The sequence below is a fragment of the Meleagris gallopavo genome, chromosome 17 (assembly GCF_905368555.1).
Source record: "Meleagris gallopavo chromosome 17, MGAL_WU_HG_1.1, whole genome shotgun sequence".
In the NCBI taxonomy this organism is placed as follows: Eukaryota; Metazoa; Chordata; class Aves; order Galliformes; family Phasianidae; genus Meleagris; species Meleagris gallopavo.
Window position 1 is genome coordinate 4,139,081 of NC_139420.1, and position 15,106 is coordinate 4,154,186.

Sequence of the window (15,106 nt, forward strand, 5' to 3'; positions counted from 1 at the left end):
TATAAACTTGTAAGAGCTGAGTATTTGGCCACCAGCGGTTTGCTAGCTCTTTGATTACTGTAAGGCTTTTTTTTGGCTTTCTGCATGCGTGCTTCTCATTCTATGCAGTCACAGTGGGACCACTTTTTTTCTGATAGCTGGAAACATAACCAAACTTTGTGCTTTACGTGTGTGTTTCATGCAAAATCTCTTTAACAAATGTTTAAATTGGCGTTTGCAAAAATTGGCTGGCTGCTTTTAGTAATGAGAGATAAATATCACTCATTATCAGATTATGTTGCACATTCCAAAAAAATACCAAAGTAATTCCTTTCTGCTGCTTCAGTACAGTAAACAATTGGGATAAATCTGAGCCTGAGAAGCTTACTATGCTTCTTTACACAATACAATATATTGCCATAATTTACCCACAATTGCTGTGCTTACCAATGGACTTGATATTTCCATTACAATAGGATCATAAACAACATTGTAACTGTCCATTGTGGTGGCATATACTACAAACTCCCCCCCCTCCAGCCCCTCCTTGCATTCAATTACATGGAAAATTGTAGCTAGACTGAATATTAAAAATGCCTTCAAACACAACTCAGTGCAGATTCACAAATAGGATACATTGAAAGCTAATTCTGAGTCTTATAGTAAACTCTGTTATATCATAAATATGGAATCTTTTATGTGATTTGTATTGTGTATAAATTTTATGGCAATATACTATTCTCCTTTAGCTATTTCTTCGTTCTTCCTTTTTTCATTACGTCTTCTGGCATTATTTTATTATCATGTTTTTAAAAACAAATCATTTTGCAGTGGCTGAAATAAGTAGCTCATTCACCTTCATATTGGAAATGAAGGGCCAGATTATTTGGTTTAAAATGGAGCAGTTCTTAGTGTTTATATATTAGGTGTCATTCCTAGGGTGATCGTGCTGATTTCACTAAAACCACTGGAAAGTGCTTTCTAAAATAGATGGCTCCAGTTGTCTTCAGAAGCATACGAGCTCTCATTTCTCATTGTTAAGAACTGGGCTTAAACAATGCAAAGGGACTCTTTTCCCAGGGTGGGCTTCATCCTAGCACTAGCATCCCAGCAGTCTTAACTAGCTGACATTTTTCACTCCTTATAATGTAGTTCTGATCTATGAAAGTTAGACAAGTATAACCTGCTGTTCAGTGGAACATCCAATTAGATCACATTATCTGAAATAGAAGAACAGTAAACAAGAATTTATTCTCTTTATCATTGGGGAAAATTAAAAACAGTATTACTGAAAAGCCAAAGAGGAAATCATCAACAGAAAAGAAGGGAAAAATTGAAAATTAGAATAAAAGAAAATAAACCAACACACTGCAAACACAACAAACCATGCATTATTTTTCTTCTCAGTGGCTTAAGTTTTGGGGAGTTTCTGGAGTGGATTCTCTTTTTATTGCTCTTTATAAGGATGAAACTTGGTCTTTGCCTACTACTGTACATCAATTTACATCCTTAAAATCTTTGCTAATTGTTTCACGTAAGACGTACCAGTAGTCAATCATTCCTCTTCCACTGACTGCTCAAGCAAGATAAAGACTGCTCCCCACTAAAACAGAGTATGAATGCAAACTCAGACTTCAGTGCTGAGAGTAGTTATTAAAGTTCACTGTTTTATGCATTTTCTTCATAATTTTAATTATTTTTCTTTCTGTGTTTAGTGCACTGAATCACTTTGTGTTTGTTTGTTGAGGCTGCCCTTTGCCAGCATGCCAAGACCAACGATAGGCCACTCATCAACATCATGATGTCTCCCAGCACTCATTACTGTTCTGGGAGGATTTGCTTCCTCCCTTTTGTCCTATGAATTAAACTGTCAATTTATTGAGCCAGCAGTTCATGACCAGTCTAAAAATATTGGAGAAAATAAGTTTTGCATGGTTTGTAGACAGAATTATGGGTCATCTTGAATGACAGAGTGCAGTAAGCATTAGATTATTGGATTTTTTTACTGCCACCTCTTCCCCCTGATTATTCAGAAGGGGTCTGCTCTTGCTCGAGTTCCTCATCCTCCCATACTACCTCCTGTTGCTCTCCCTACAAGCTGAACTGCTGTTTGTAGGAGACAGCCAAGATCTGCTTGGGTGGGACCATGCAGACCCATGTCAGCACTTGTGTGCCAGCCTCTAAGAGGACACATTTTAGCAGCTATAGTCGGTCCTTTTTAACTGCTGTCTTCTGAGGCTGTGTGAGCATTAGGCTGGTAACAGAGTTTCCACTAATAAATAGGAAGCAGAGTCCTGTTCACCCGCTCCTAAGAGCCCCACCATCTGTCACTGCGTATAGATTTTCGGATTCACTGATTTGCTAATTAATCATATTGAGTGTGAGTGTAACTTGCATTTGGCATCTCTGCAAGGAAATAAGGTAGAAGAAAGAAGTCACTCCAACATCTCTGCCTGTTTAGCTTTGTTGCAAGGGGCAGCACATAGGAGATGGCTGCTATGTCCCCTATCAAGTGAGCAGGTGGTGAGTGGCAAGGAAAGGATGGGTCGTGTAGGGAGTTTCTACTTTGCCTGCCCTGAAATCATGAACAGGCAATTACAGAGAGAAAGTGATCCGTGCCAGATAAGGTACTGGTGGAGACATCTACTGTAAAACTTGGTACTGATCTTCCAAAGGCTTTGCTCTAACCCCACTGATGCACTATGTCTGGGCTACAGATATGCCTCCAGAACCAAATACCTGACACAGTGTCATTGTAAATGACATTGCAGTGAATGCAGAGGGAAAAGCTCTCTATTCCCAATATGTGTTGTGTATGGTATGATAAGCACACAGTGAAGAATGGAAAGCACATATTGCAGAATATAAAATGTCTCTGGCTGCACATAAACTACATTTGAAGTGTTCTGTGAAACTGGCCTATTTTTATGAATCTCAGATATTGTCAGACAGACAATATACAGGTAAAATGTGATTGCAGCAGATCTAAAAGTCATTTTAATGATGTAAATTGTAATATTTTTCACCAGTAATAAAGCTATATTAGCTTCCTATAATTAATTTAATGGCAATTGTACTAAAAATACTTCCATTTGAGGTAAATATTTTTAAGAGCTACACAGAAGTGGGAGTAGTTGCCAGATACTTGCTTACACAAGCAACACCTTCACAATGTAATCAAAGAAGCTGTTTTGCTATTAGTTCTGCTTGAATTTATAGTCTCCAAGCCACTGGCAAGATGTGGATGAATAATGCCAGTGTCAAGGCAGTTTGAAGGCTCAGAAGGAACCTAAAATTCCATATATTTCAAATTATTCTCCAAAGCTTTCAAAATTGGATTCAATTGAATGAATTCTTGGAAAGAGAAAGTAATAGCTTGTCTCCATTTGTATCCAAGCCAGGCATAAACTACAAGCTTTACTGCTCCTTCCTACACTGCTCAGGAATTCAAGAATATATCTGAATGATGAGCAGCTGAAGAGGTTTTGCCAGTACTGAAACTGTGTTATCTCTTCCTTAAATCATTTTTAATGTTTGTCTGCAGAGATTCAGACATGGAATGAAAGGGCTGGATTCTTCAGCCTCCAGAATTGAACTGGCTCTTGAATTGACTGTTTCCCTGTAAATGGAAAATCTTCAGCCAAAGATGTATCTGTAACCTTCACGTTTCTGTTGGTTATTATGCTTGTCATTGTGGGTTGTTTGTTGTTGGTTTGATTTTTGAACTCTTGCTCTTCCCATTCTAACCAAACCTGGACAGCCCAGAGCTGAGCAGAAAGGATGTACAAGGAAGCAGGTGGTAGGTGGGAAGCTAAGGCAAAAACTCAGATTGAAAGGCTCAGTCACACTTAATTATCAGCTGGTATCTGGCTGTCTCACACAAATCTGTCTACCCAGTGCTTCAGTTGAGGCCAGGAAAATCAGAAATGTGGCAGGAGCAGCCTTCTTCATGTCTGAAACTCGAGTTCCGTCTGGTCATTGTGGAGAATGAGCCAAAAACTCTTCTGCTGCCTTGTTTTGCTGAACTCTGTGAAACATTTGTAGGAAGGCATTTATGTGTAGGGATGCAAACCGAGGTGACCAGTGCCTAACATAAAAACAGGTGGTAATCAAGAGCACAAAGCAAAGTCCCCACATAGTTTTGTGGTGTTATCCTCTTTGCCTACATGGAAATTATGGGGATTCTGATGGTGGTTAAAACATTTCCCACTACTTGGTAACCAGTCCCATTTTGGATTTGTACTCTTTGGCTTTTGCAAGCCACTTCTTTGCCCTGGTTTAGAGAAGTAAAAAGTGGTTTTCAGTTAGCACGATGAGTCACTCCACTGTAATATCAAAGTCTGGGCATTTATTGGGAATTGGAGCAAAATCATTTATAAAAGCCTGCAGAAACTTGACTCAGATGATAAAAAGACATCATTATAATTAGAAAAAAAGTACTTTCTATTTTAATACTTTCCCAGCCTGTTTAACTAAAGAATGGAAGTACAGCTGTGAGTAAGAAAAAAAAAAAGAGAAAGATTTAAAAGAATTGTAACATTATTTAAAGGGCAATTTCACATTGGCCTGGATTAACAAGGCCGCCTCATTTATACCTACCACACAAAATTCTCTAACTGTTAATTAATTGCCCTAAATCATAGCAAAGTGTTTCTAACTTTCTAGGAAGCCACAGATAAAATATTCAACACCAAACTTTCTCACTTCAATCATTCTACTTAGCATTAGTTCCCAATTTAGAGCAGTAGAGAAAATGTTCTTTGAAGCTTAAAAAAAAAAAAAAAAAAAAAAGTTAAAAAAAAAAGGCTTCCTAAAATAAGCAAAGTTAAAATGAATAACTTGTGGTAATCTCGTGGTTCTTTCTCGCAGGGGGTCTCTAACTCAGGGTAAGGGTACTTTTATGCCTTGCAGAGCAACTGTCTGTAGGGCTGTCAGAGCTGAAAGCAGCCAACCTGAATCAATCAGCCATGCCATATTACTTCAGACTGAGTGCCCTGCTCTGATGTTTCTGTGGCTCAAGTTAGTACATCTGTGTGGCACCATGGAGTGCTGTGTATGGCTTATTCAGAGCATGTCCCAAGTATCTCCATATAGCACTGCATGCACTGTTTAAACTTGCAAACTCATTGCCAAGTGCTTGCGGGGAAATGCAACTGCCAGCCCAGGTGCTGAAGCAGATACATAGGTAATGTGTATGTGAGGTTCTGAAGAGGTTTTCAGAAGAAAACGCCAAGTCTCTTCTGAGTTAACCTGAATCTGTCTTGATTCAGAGCCTTGTGAAGAACTGTAGGAACAACTGATCACATCAGCGTTTCCTTGCTTACAGCATTTTCATCGTTGTAGATTTGCTTTCACTCAAGAGCAGTTCAGTTTCTAACTGTTAAGTACAGTCCACTTGCGTGGCAAGATACAACTTCAACCTTTCCACTCCTTAATGGTTCTTTAATTCCCTTTCCTATGTTGAATCTCTGTCCATTTTCCCAGGAATGGTACAGCCACAATAACGATACCCACAGTTACATTTTGTCTTGATGACACTGGCTAACACTGTTGCAGGCAAATAAATGATTCCTTCAAAAGACAAAAGAACACTTTCATACTTTTCATTCTGTTTCTTTTTGCCATGATTCCTTTCCACATAACAATTAATTACTGCTGTATTATTGTCTGGAAAGCGTATGGAGAAGTTCACCTTCATATGGTCACCATCTTACTTCACACGGTTTCAGTCAAAGAGCCAAATGGAAGTCAATCATGACTTGTCAGGATCCACTGTGATTTGAATGCAGATATCTATCCTTGTGTTGTTTCAACACAAAGAGAAAAGAAAGAGTTCTCCTGAACAAACTGCTGTATCCTTCCTTAGTTCTCATGTGTTTCCCTTTCGTATCCCTACAACTAAGTGATACCTTACAACTCTGACACAGAGATGTTTGAATTTTTTATTCCCCTCCTTAGATTGAGTCCTCTCCCTGATATTCATAAGCCTGTTATGTATATTGCATCAAAACAGTACAGGCTTCCAGTAAAAATTGTTTTAGTTATCCTGGAATTTACTGCATCTCACCCTTGAGGTCAGAACGTATCACAAAAAAAGAAACATCGCATGCACGGACTAAAGAGCAAGTGCACTAAATGATTTATCTGAGAAAAGAGGTTGCACAAATATCCTGTGGACTAACTTTCACTGTTAAATGAATTCTCTTCCTAGCAGTCTGCCACAATAGGATCTGCCTTCAGAACACACCTTGTTGTAATTACAGCTGCCTGCATCTTAGAAACAAACCTTGTCTTATTCATCTCTATCAAAACAGCAGTGAATAGGCAAGTGGGAAATCAGTGCAGTTCCCTAGATACTCCTAAGTTCTGCTGACTTGTACTACTGATCTTTTTTTTTTGTAATGATGAGCTTTACTTGTTCAGAGAGAAACAGCTGACTTGATCCAACTTAGAAATAGGTTGCTTAAATGGTAAATAAATATTTTGCCTTATAATTTTGTTTTCTTCTGCTCCAGTGGGTTATTAGATGAGATATTGGGTGGTTTCTATGGTACAACACTGTACAGAACAATGATATTTCAATATTTAATGCTGCCTGCAGTAGAAGTGTTTGATTACTCTCTTCTGAATGTCTTGCCTACTTTGATGTGATTATGTAACCTGCAGATTTCAGTGCTCAGTTACAATTTGTTTCATTAGTCTGTCATGAATTTCAATTGATGAGTGTATACATGGATTCTTGAGCCAGCCCTAGAGCATCTGTGAAAGTCAATAAGAGATTTGTCTTGTCAATTTTATCCTTCTAATTCTCAGCTTCTTAGCAGTCCCACCCAGATCATATGCGCTACTCTTTGTAAGGTTGGAATGACACAGATCAGAGCAGAGAGATCAGTCACATTATCAAGCAATCTCATTTGGTGTGTTATACCACAAACAATAGTTTTTAGTTTTTCTTTTTAAAAATGTTATTTGCAACATCAACACCCTAGGTGATTTTTTCTGAACAAAATCTCTTTTTTTGTACTTAACTGCAAGGTTTACAAAACTTTTTTATTATTATTGTTACTATCTCTCTTTTTTTTTTCTTTTTTTTTTTCAATGTAGTTGTGGTTCCATGAAGCTAATTTCTATCAGGAAAACAAGCAGAACTTTTTGTGAATTCAAAGCTGGATTGTCCTTTTTATATGTGACATCTTAAAAGTGCTGGAAATAGTGAGTGGATTGTGGTTGCCAACACTTTTTGTAAAGAAGCACAAATCTCTAAGATTCTCTAGAAACAAACAGCCTCATTCTGAGCATATGCAAACTTTACATCAGTATAATGTTGGTGCAGTTCTGTTTTGTACATCGGGAATAAATCCAATGTTAGATAAAGTCCTCAGCATTACATTCCAAGTAGCAATTTCCCCCTCTGCAAAACATGAATGAACAAGAATAACACTTCAAAGTCTCTCTATATTCCTTTTATTGAAATTCCTATGTCAGACATAGAAATATCCTAGGAGAAAATCAAGTCTAATAAAATTGTGCTTATGTATATATCATGCGAGTGTGAAAACAATCAAGTTTAAAGCAAAATATTATTTCTTCTGTGCCTTTTTGACTATTACACAGATTCTTTTTTTGTGGTTAGTAATGAATATCTTTTGCTGGAAAGGGAAGTGTTATAGAATCCAACCTGACTGTGACTATACACACAGGCAACCTATTTACATATTACAGGAAGAAGTAATTTTCTGCTGTGACTATCCATCAAGGACAGAAAAATGTTACCCAAAGTAGGTGCCTGACCACTAAAATTATGCAGAGTAAAGCAGTATGGATGATGAGATGTATGCCAAAAGAATTTGGCTGTTTTTTCTCTAGAAATACAATTAATGGTATTACTGACATCCACCATTTCTGCTCTTAACTGATAGAAGAGGAACTGGTTGAGTTACACTGTTCATGCTTGGGATTAGGCTTTTGTTGTTGGGTTTTTGTTTTTCAAGGTGAGTTTGATGCATTTCCAGGGAGCAGGTCTGTGGTGTCCTCTTGACTTCTACAAGCTGCTAAGTGTCTAAGTGATACCTGGCTGCTGCAGCAGCCAGCGAGGATGTAGAGATGTCTCAGCTATGAATCCTTGCTGTTAGGTCTATCCATCCTTCTGTGAGAAGGAAATGATACCAGCGTGTTAGAGTGGTTTCTTCGGTGGGCCACTTAAATCAACTTAAATCAGCTGCTACTTAAGGTGCAATGCTGACCTGCAGAATGAGGAAGCCTCGTCTGATGGTGTGCTTTCTCGCAAGACTGCAACAGCTCAACATGTGCCACTCTGAAGTCATGAGCTAAAAAGACAGGCAGAAATTTTTGTCTGCTTCCCAGGAACAAAGAATAGCATTACGCAGATGGGAATCAAGACTATTTTCTACTGCTTCTGTCCAAAGTTCCAACCATGAACACATTTTCTGCATCATAAGTTACTACTGTCCTGGATGCTGGATGCAAAGCTGTAACTCTCTGATACTATTTCCTGAACAGCATCTTTCCCACCTTTTTTATTTCTCAAGCAAGTCATCTACTTTTCACCAGACAGGTCAAGAACCATTCTTAATTTTTCACGTGCCACATGTAGCCAAAAGGCAGGTATTTTTCTTTTCCCAGAAGAAGGAAGTCTTGATGTTTTCTTGTCCAGACAAACTTACAATTACTTCATGTATCTGCTTTAAAAAAAAAAAAAAAAAAAAAAAATCAGTTACACTCATTCCTTTATTTTCTCTGAAAAATTAATGTACCTTGAGCAAGTGACAATTTTAAGGAGCCTCTTGTGAAGATAGTGGGGATAAAATAAATTCTTTGCCAACCTCATCTTTTGTGACCTCCCTTTTTTTGGCTCTAAATAACAGAACTTCATTTTTACTGCTAGTATGGCTTCAGGGCTACTTTTCCAGAGCTTCTTACACATTTCCTTCCAGTCCAGCACATGCCTCTCTTAATTATCATCCTGTGCGGCAGTAACACTGTGAACAAAAATAGTTTTCTAAGTCTTGGTGCAATATTGCCATGAAATAAGTGGACTTATCTGATGGCAAATGTTGCACTGGGTTAACAAATGCACTCTGTAAGCCAGCTTTATACCGGTCAGTTTGATTTCAGAGTTAGTGGTTAAGTAAATGGCTTAATAGCAAACAGTCTCAGTCTTCCTCTCACCTCTCTGAGGTAGCCTACAGCCCCCCTCGCTGCCTAAGGCTAAACCACTCTCAAGCTCAGAGTGCTTGTACTTCATCTCACTGATGGTGACTGAAATATTTAAGCTCTATCTCAAATACCAGCATGCTGCTTACACCTATTTTGTAACTAAACTCAAGAATTCCAGCTGAAAAAAGGGCACAGGTAGCATTTGATTTCAAGCTGGGGAATACTGTCAAGGGTGCCTTGCTGCAATGCACTTACCAGCATGTAACACATGCTACTTGATTTAAGAAGCAATGCCTAACAGTGGCTATTAGATGGAGCGTATTTTTGAATCATCACATCCTAATAAAATCTGTAGACTAGCTGATTAAAAAAGACTGGATGCTGCTATGGCTGTTTTGGGTGCTCAACAGCATGAGCTTCCACCACCACCACCTTCTCCTGACCCATCTAAATACAAGAGAGATGATACAAGCTTTGCACTCCTGAGCAGTGATGCTGGTAAATGCCAGCTGTCTATGTTGCTCATGTCTCAAGAGCCATGGTCCTCCGATGACTTGCTATTTGTTATCCAGGCACAAGATGTCTCTGTGGGCTCTTTAGAAATCTACATGAAAAGTTAAAAAGGAAAAAAGACAGATCTGTAGCTCAAACTGTGTGGGATGCCTGTCAGCTTGTGTTTGTGGTTTTGTTTGTTTTCTTTAACAAACACTTCCTCTGTTAAACAGGCTGATACATTATATTGTATAAATTCCTTGCTGCTCCAGTCCATGGTAAAGGAGTGACATCAGTGGAAGGAGTGTAATGAAGGACTTGCATTCGGCATACATCTCAACTTTATGGAGTTGAGAAAGGAGATCAGAGTTTAGGTAGAATGATTAGATACTAAAGGACATCACACTCTATAATTTCCATTTTGAGACAAACTTTCATAATGTTAACTGATCAGGACATCAGTAAACATGGTGTACACTATAGATGAGTTAATGCTGCTAAAAAAAACTCAAGGTTTGAAATTTCCTGGAGTCCAAATACTTGTTATGGTGCCGTAATTCTTAATTACAAATTACTTCTGGTATTTAGTATTTTTTTTTAGAAAAGTATTTGTTTAAAATATAAATCTGTAGGATTTCTTTGATGTTATGATGCATGTTTGTAGCTTTTTTTTTTTTAAACTAAAGCATTTAGTCATTTTCCTTGAAAAGGCTGTAAAAGAATGACTCATGAACTGCTATTTCACCCATTTGATCTGAGATAAATATCTCTGCTTTCTAGCTTTGAGGATGACCACGTTCATCACCGTAGTTATTACAAAACACTTATGTTAAGAAAAGCTGTGTTCAGTTGAGACAAGTGATATTTTCACACCAGGTATAAAGAGGCTTGGTAAGTTAATGAGTTTTATTTAGGCTAACTTCCACTACAAAGCCTTTGGATAGCCAAGAATACAAAAGGCTTATGTTTATTAGTATTAACATCCACATCATCTCATCCCAAATGGAGGGAGCCCCTTTTCACCTATCATGGAAACTAAATATTTAGGGAGACAAGAGTAAGCTATTGCTTCCTGTCAAACTTTTGGATTATTTTGTTATAACAGTACATAGAAGTCCAAGTGATAGAGAAACATATCGGCTCACAATCAGGAATGAGTCATATTTTTGGTAGATACAAATGTTAAAGAACTGGCCTTGGATGTTCTCAAGGTGTCAGCAGCAAAGGTGATGTACAGAACAGTGGGAACATCTCCCTGTGCTACTAAGGCTAACTGAAATTGTCAAACTTAGGTATCTGAACAAATTGCCTGGGAAGGTGGGTTGAGAAACTTCAGAATGTCAGGAGCTACTGTGGTGGAAATTTCTACTGGTGTTTAGCTAGAGATCTCTATTAGAGTTCTAGTGTTGTATGATAGACTAGTAAGTGAATTAGTTGCTTGTAAATTAAGAAAAACAGTATTTGACAGTAAATCAATAAAATTTTGAGTCATAAGCCTTTCAAACATTTGTATTCTATTTCCTGATTTAATGAGATGGAAAGTTTCTTATTTAAACTTTCTAGAGAAAGAGAAGGCTTTTTACAATGGGTACAATGCATTCCTTTGCAGACCTGTTTCTGAATTTATTTAACATTGTAAGATTTTACAGCAGACATTTATTTCTTTTGCGAGGGTTTAGAAAGAAAATGAATGTTGCTGTTTTTTCTTTCAAATTATATTGGTTCCTTAACAGATAATTTTTTTTGGATGAAGCAAAATGTTAGCTATCAGATTGAATTTACATTTTTCATTAAGTATATTTCCCTTTCCAGTTTATGCACAAGTGAGTTTTGATTTGACAATGTGTATTTTGTTAAAAATGTTAGTCAGCAAAGCTACACTTCTGCTAATACCCAAGGAAACCTAAGAATTTCATATTCATTTTAAGGGCTTGAATTGAAAAAGTCTTTGGGACAAAAATAATCTGCAGTGATATCAAAACCAGAGAAAGGAAGGGGTTTCTATCACACTTACATTTAAAGTTTGAGTTATGAAGGGGTAATTAATGGGCAGTATTTGGATTTTAAAAATTAACCATTGATAAAAAGACTTGGTTTTGGGCTGCTGGTGTGCTTGTGACTATCCCTGGATGAATCCTAATTATGTCTGTAACACGTTTATAACATCTGTTCCCTGATTTCTCTGGAAACTTTTAATAAATATTAATAAAAATGCACTGATTGCTCACTAACCCTTTATAAATGGCAGCTTAACTGAAGTTGTGCTACAGACCTGCGTGGCTTCGGAGTCTCTTGAAAATCCCAGTAGGCTTCTGCAACACGCTTTGTGCAAAGTCTTTATTTTACTTTTGTCAAGTAACACTGACAATTAATTGTGTGTGGCACTAATAGACAGGACAAGTGTTTCATCACTCAAAATAAATTACAGCTGGTATTTACTTCCATGCTAATATGTCTTGACATTCTTGTAAATCACACACAGCTACAACGATGTTTCCTCCTACCATTTCCTCCTCAAAGTGCTTTGCATTTTGACGGGATGGAGTCAGAGGCAGGGAATTAGCTGGGCTCCCAAAGTTCTGTTCAACAATACAAGATCTGTTCCTGCCCTTAACTACAACAACTGTTGTAATGCTTCTTAGAAATTCAAAACCTTTAGCAAAAGACTTGTCAAGGCTGTGCCACGAAAGTGAAACAGCCGAAGTAGAAAGTTTGTAAAGTAAATTCAACTGATTTGAGGCATACCCATTATTTATGAAATGTCAATACCAGAAAGCTCCTAGAGGTGTACACACACACATATTTATGCGTAACTAGTCATTGAAGCCATGATTTTGGCCCTCTCACAAGGAAGGCAACCCACTGTGATAGTCTAATGCATGAACGGAAATGAAAGCATGTTCTCAATTATGTTGTTAACAAGTTATTTAATATTCGTAGTCCATAGGCTGATCGCTGTATAGATTAATTTATTCCTTCAATTATTAAAATTTTACAAATTAGGAACAGGAAAATTATTTCAGTCATACCTGATTGATGTTGCATGTGTTGTTGGGGAAAGCTTGTCCTGACGTTTTGCTCTGCAAAAATCCTTTTCTCTTGGCATTCTTCAGGATTAGATGTGTGCTATTCAGAAATGAAGTGCTTTAACTTCTGGATCAACATTCTACAGTGTACAAAGAATGACTTTTCAAGTCATTAACAAAAGTGACTCTGAACTGCAATGTACAAAAGCTGAGGGGAAAAAAAAGGATGAAATAGAGACTACTACCTCACCCAACTTCACATCTTTTGTTTCAGTCTTTGTTGCCTGAGGCTGTTCATGCCAAAGTACAATGTCCCCAGCACTTCAAGGACAAATCTAAATACCCAACTTCTGTCAGTGTGATGTTGATTTGCTCTGAAAGCCTCTGTTACACCCAATTCAAGGCTGACATTTATTTATTTTTTTATCGCAAATTTAATTTATGCATTACACAATAAAATTTATGTTCTATGCAAATAAAAATAAAGTCTCACAATTTTCCCTCTTTTCTCCTCTCCAAAAATCACCTGATAAAAGCAATAAAGCCAATGAAATTTTCAGGCAGCTTCTTGTCAAATTTAAAAGGCTAAATTCCTGACTAACAGGAAAAATCTTTTCTCCGTTTCAACAGTTGATTAATATTTCTCCACTTTGGCCCTATATAAGACATTTGTTCTCCTTATGAGAGCCCACTGCTGAAAGATGTTTTTTTCTTTTCAAGCACTTCCCATGTTCCCAAGTTTTAGTCTTGAATTCAAACAAAATGGAATTGATAAATACAAGTATATACACACGTGTGCACACGCACATAAATGGAATGATGCAGTACCTCTGTTGAACTGTTCCTGAATCCATAATGATATCTGAACCTTCCTTAACAGAACTGAGCTGTTTAGCAAGAAAACAGATTTAAACCCATATATCTGCACATCTTTTAAATCTCCAAGGAAGTTTAGGTTGAAAGCAAGACACTCCTTCCGAAACCTTTGTTAATTAGTACAAATGACTCCTGCTTCCTTGTGATTTACTTCAGTACTTGGAGCTACTCAAACTGGAGTTTGCGTTAGCATTGCTTGTGATTTATTTCTGCTGTTCCTAATTATTCTGCTTTCACATCTTCCAATGGCAAGCATTCTGGTCACTGAAATAATGCTTGGGAAGGGCGGGTGTGTTATTTAAGCCTTAGAAGTCTTTCTGTGGCTGCTTACAGATATTAATACATAGCGAGTTTTTCCACATGATCATAATTTTGTAATATTGCAAGATGAATTTCAAAAACACTTTCAAAAGATTTAGTGTTGCCCCTCTGTGGTGGAAGATCCATGACTTTATAACAGCAAAATTTGCTTACTTCACAGCCATTGTAGTTGTTTCAATTTACAGAAGTGGTTCAACAAGATGATTTTATTTAACATAGAGGTCAGGGGTAGAGGAGGACCTCTAAAGGAAGGATGAAACCAGGTGATGTGTAAATGTTATAGTTTCTCTTAAGTGTTGTATTGAAAACACATTTTAAGTTATAACTTTTTACTCAAAACTTGTGCTTCAGTTCCCCAGGCAACACAAACCAGGGATGATAATTTAGAGATTTTTCTGAGTATCCTTTCATATGAAAAGGATACAGCGAGCAGCTGTAGATTTCTGATTTGTGGTTTGGAGACCTATTAATTGAAGCTGTCAATTATAGATCTCTTATTGTAACACAAACCCAATTTTTAAGCTTTTCCACTATTACACACTGCACCAGAATTCTAAGGCTCCATATTACTAGTCTTCATAGGCCCTGCCACACATCACTAATTTGCTGCTTGCAAGAAGCTGGGAATAGCAAGTGTCTATACATCAGAGCAATTTTAAGTTTTGCTCTCATAATAAATGGAAATTGAATCAATCTCTTCTGGGACTTACTCCAAGATTACACATTAAAGCAGGATTTTTACACACACCCCCCACACTCCTGCAGTAAGCATAACTTCAGTTAATATTCCTAACAGCTACGTTTTTCTCTTCAAAAACTAGCTCATTAGCTTGTAAAATATATAGGATTCAGGTGCTTGATAGCAAATAAAGCCTTTAAAAAATTATGTTTAACCACTAGGGATTTTAGGAGCCTGACAGGAAACAGCTATTTCACATACAGCTTTTTCAAGCCTCTCTGCAGCAAGTTCAGAATTCTAATTCTGGAGTTAACAAAAATATTCAAGGTTGTTCCTAGGAGGAGAATGTGCTGCTTGGAAGACCAAAGTCAGAAAGTGTCATGTGCTGTGACTGTCTGTAGTCTATGGCATAATTATGTCCTCATCGAGATACAGAACTTTCCAGGTGTTTCTGCACAAGTGAAGGAAAATGAAAGGCAAAAGCAATAGGAGAAGAGTGACACAACTTTAAGTTCTCTGTTACTTGAGCAGCTTCAGGAGGCATTTTCTATGTTGA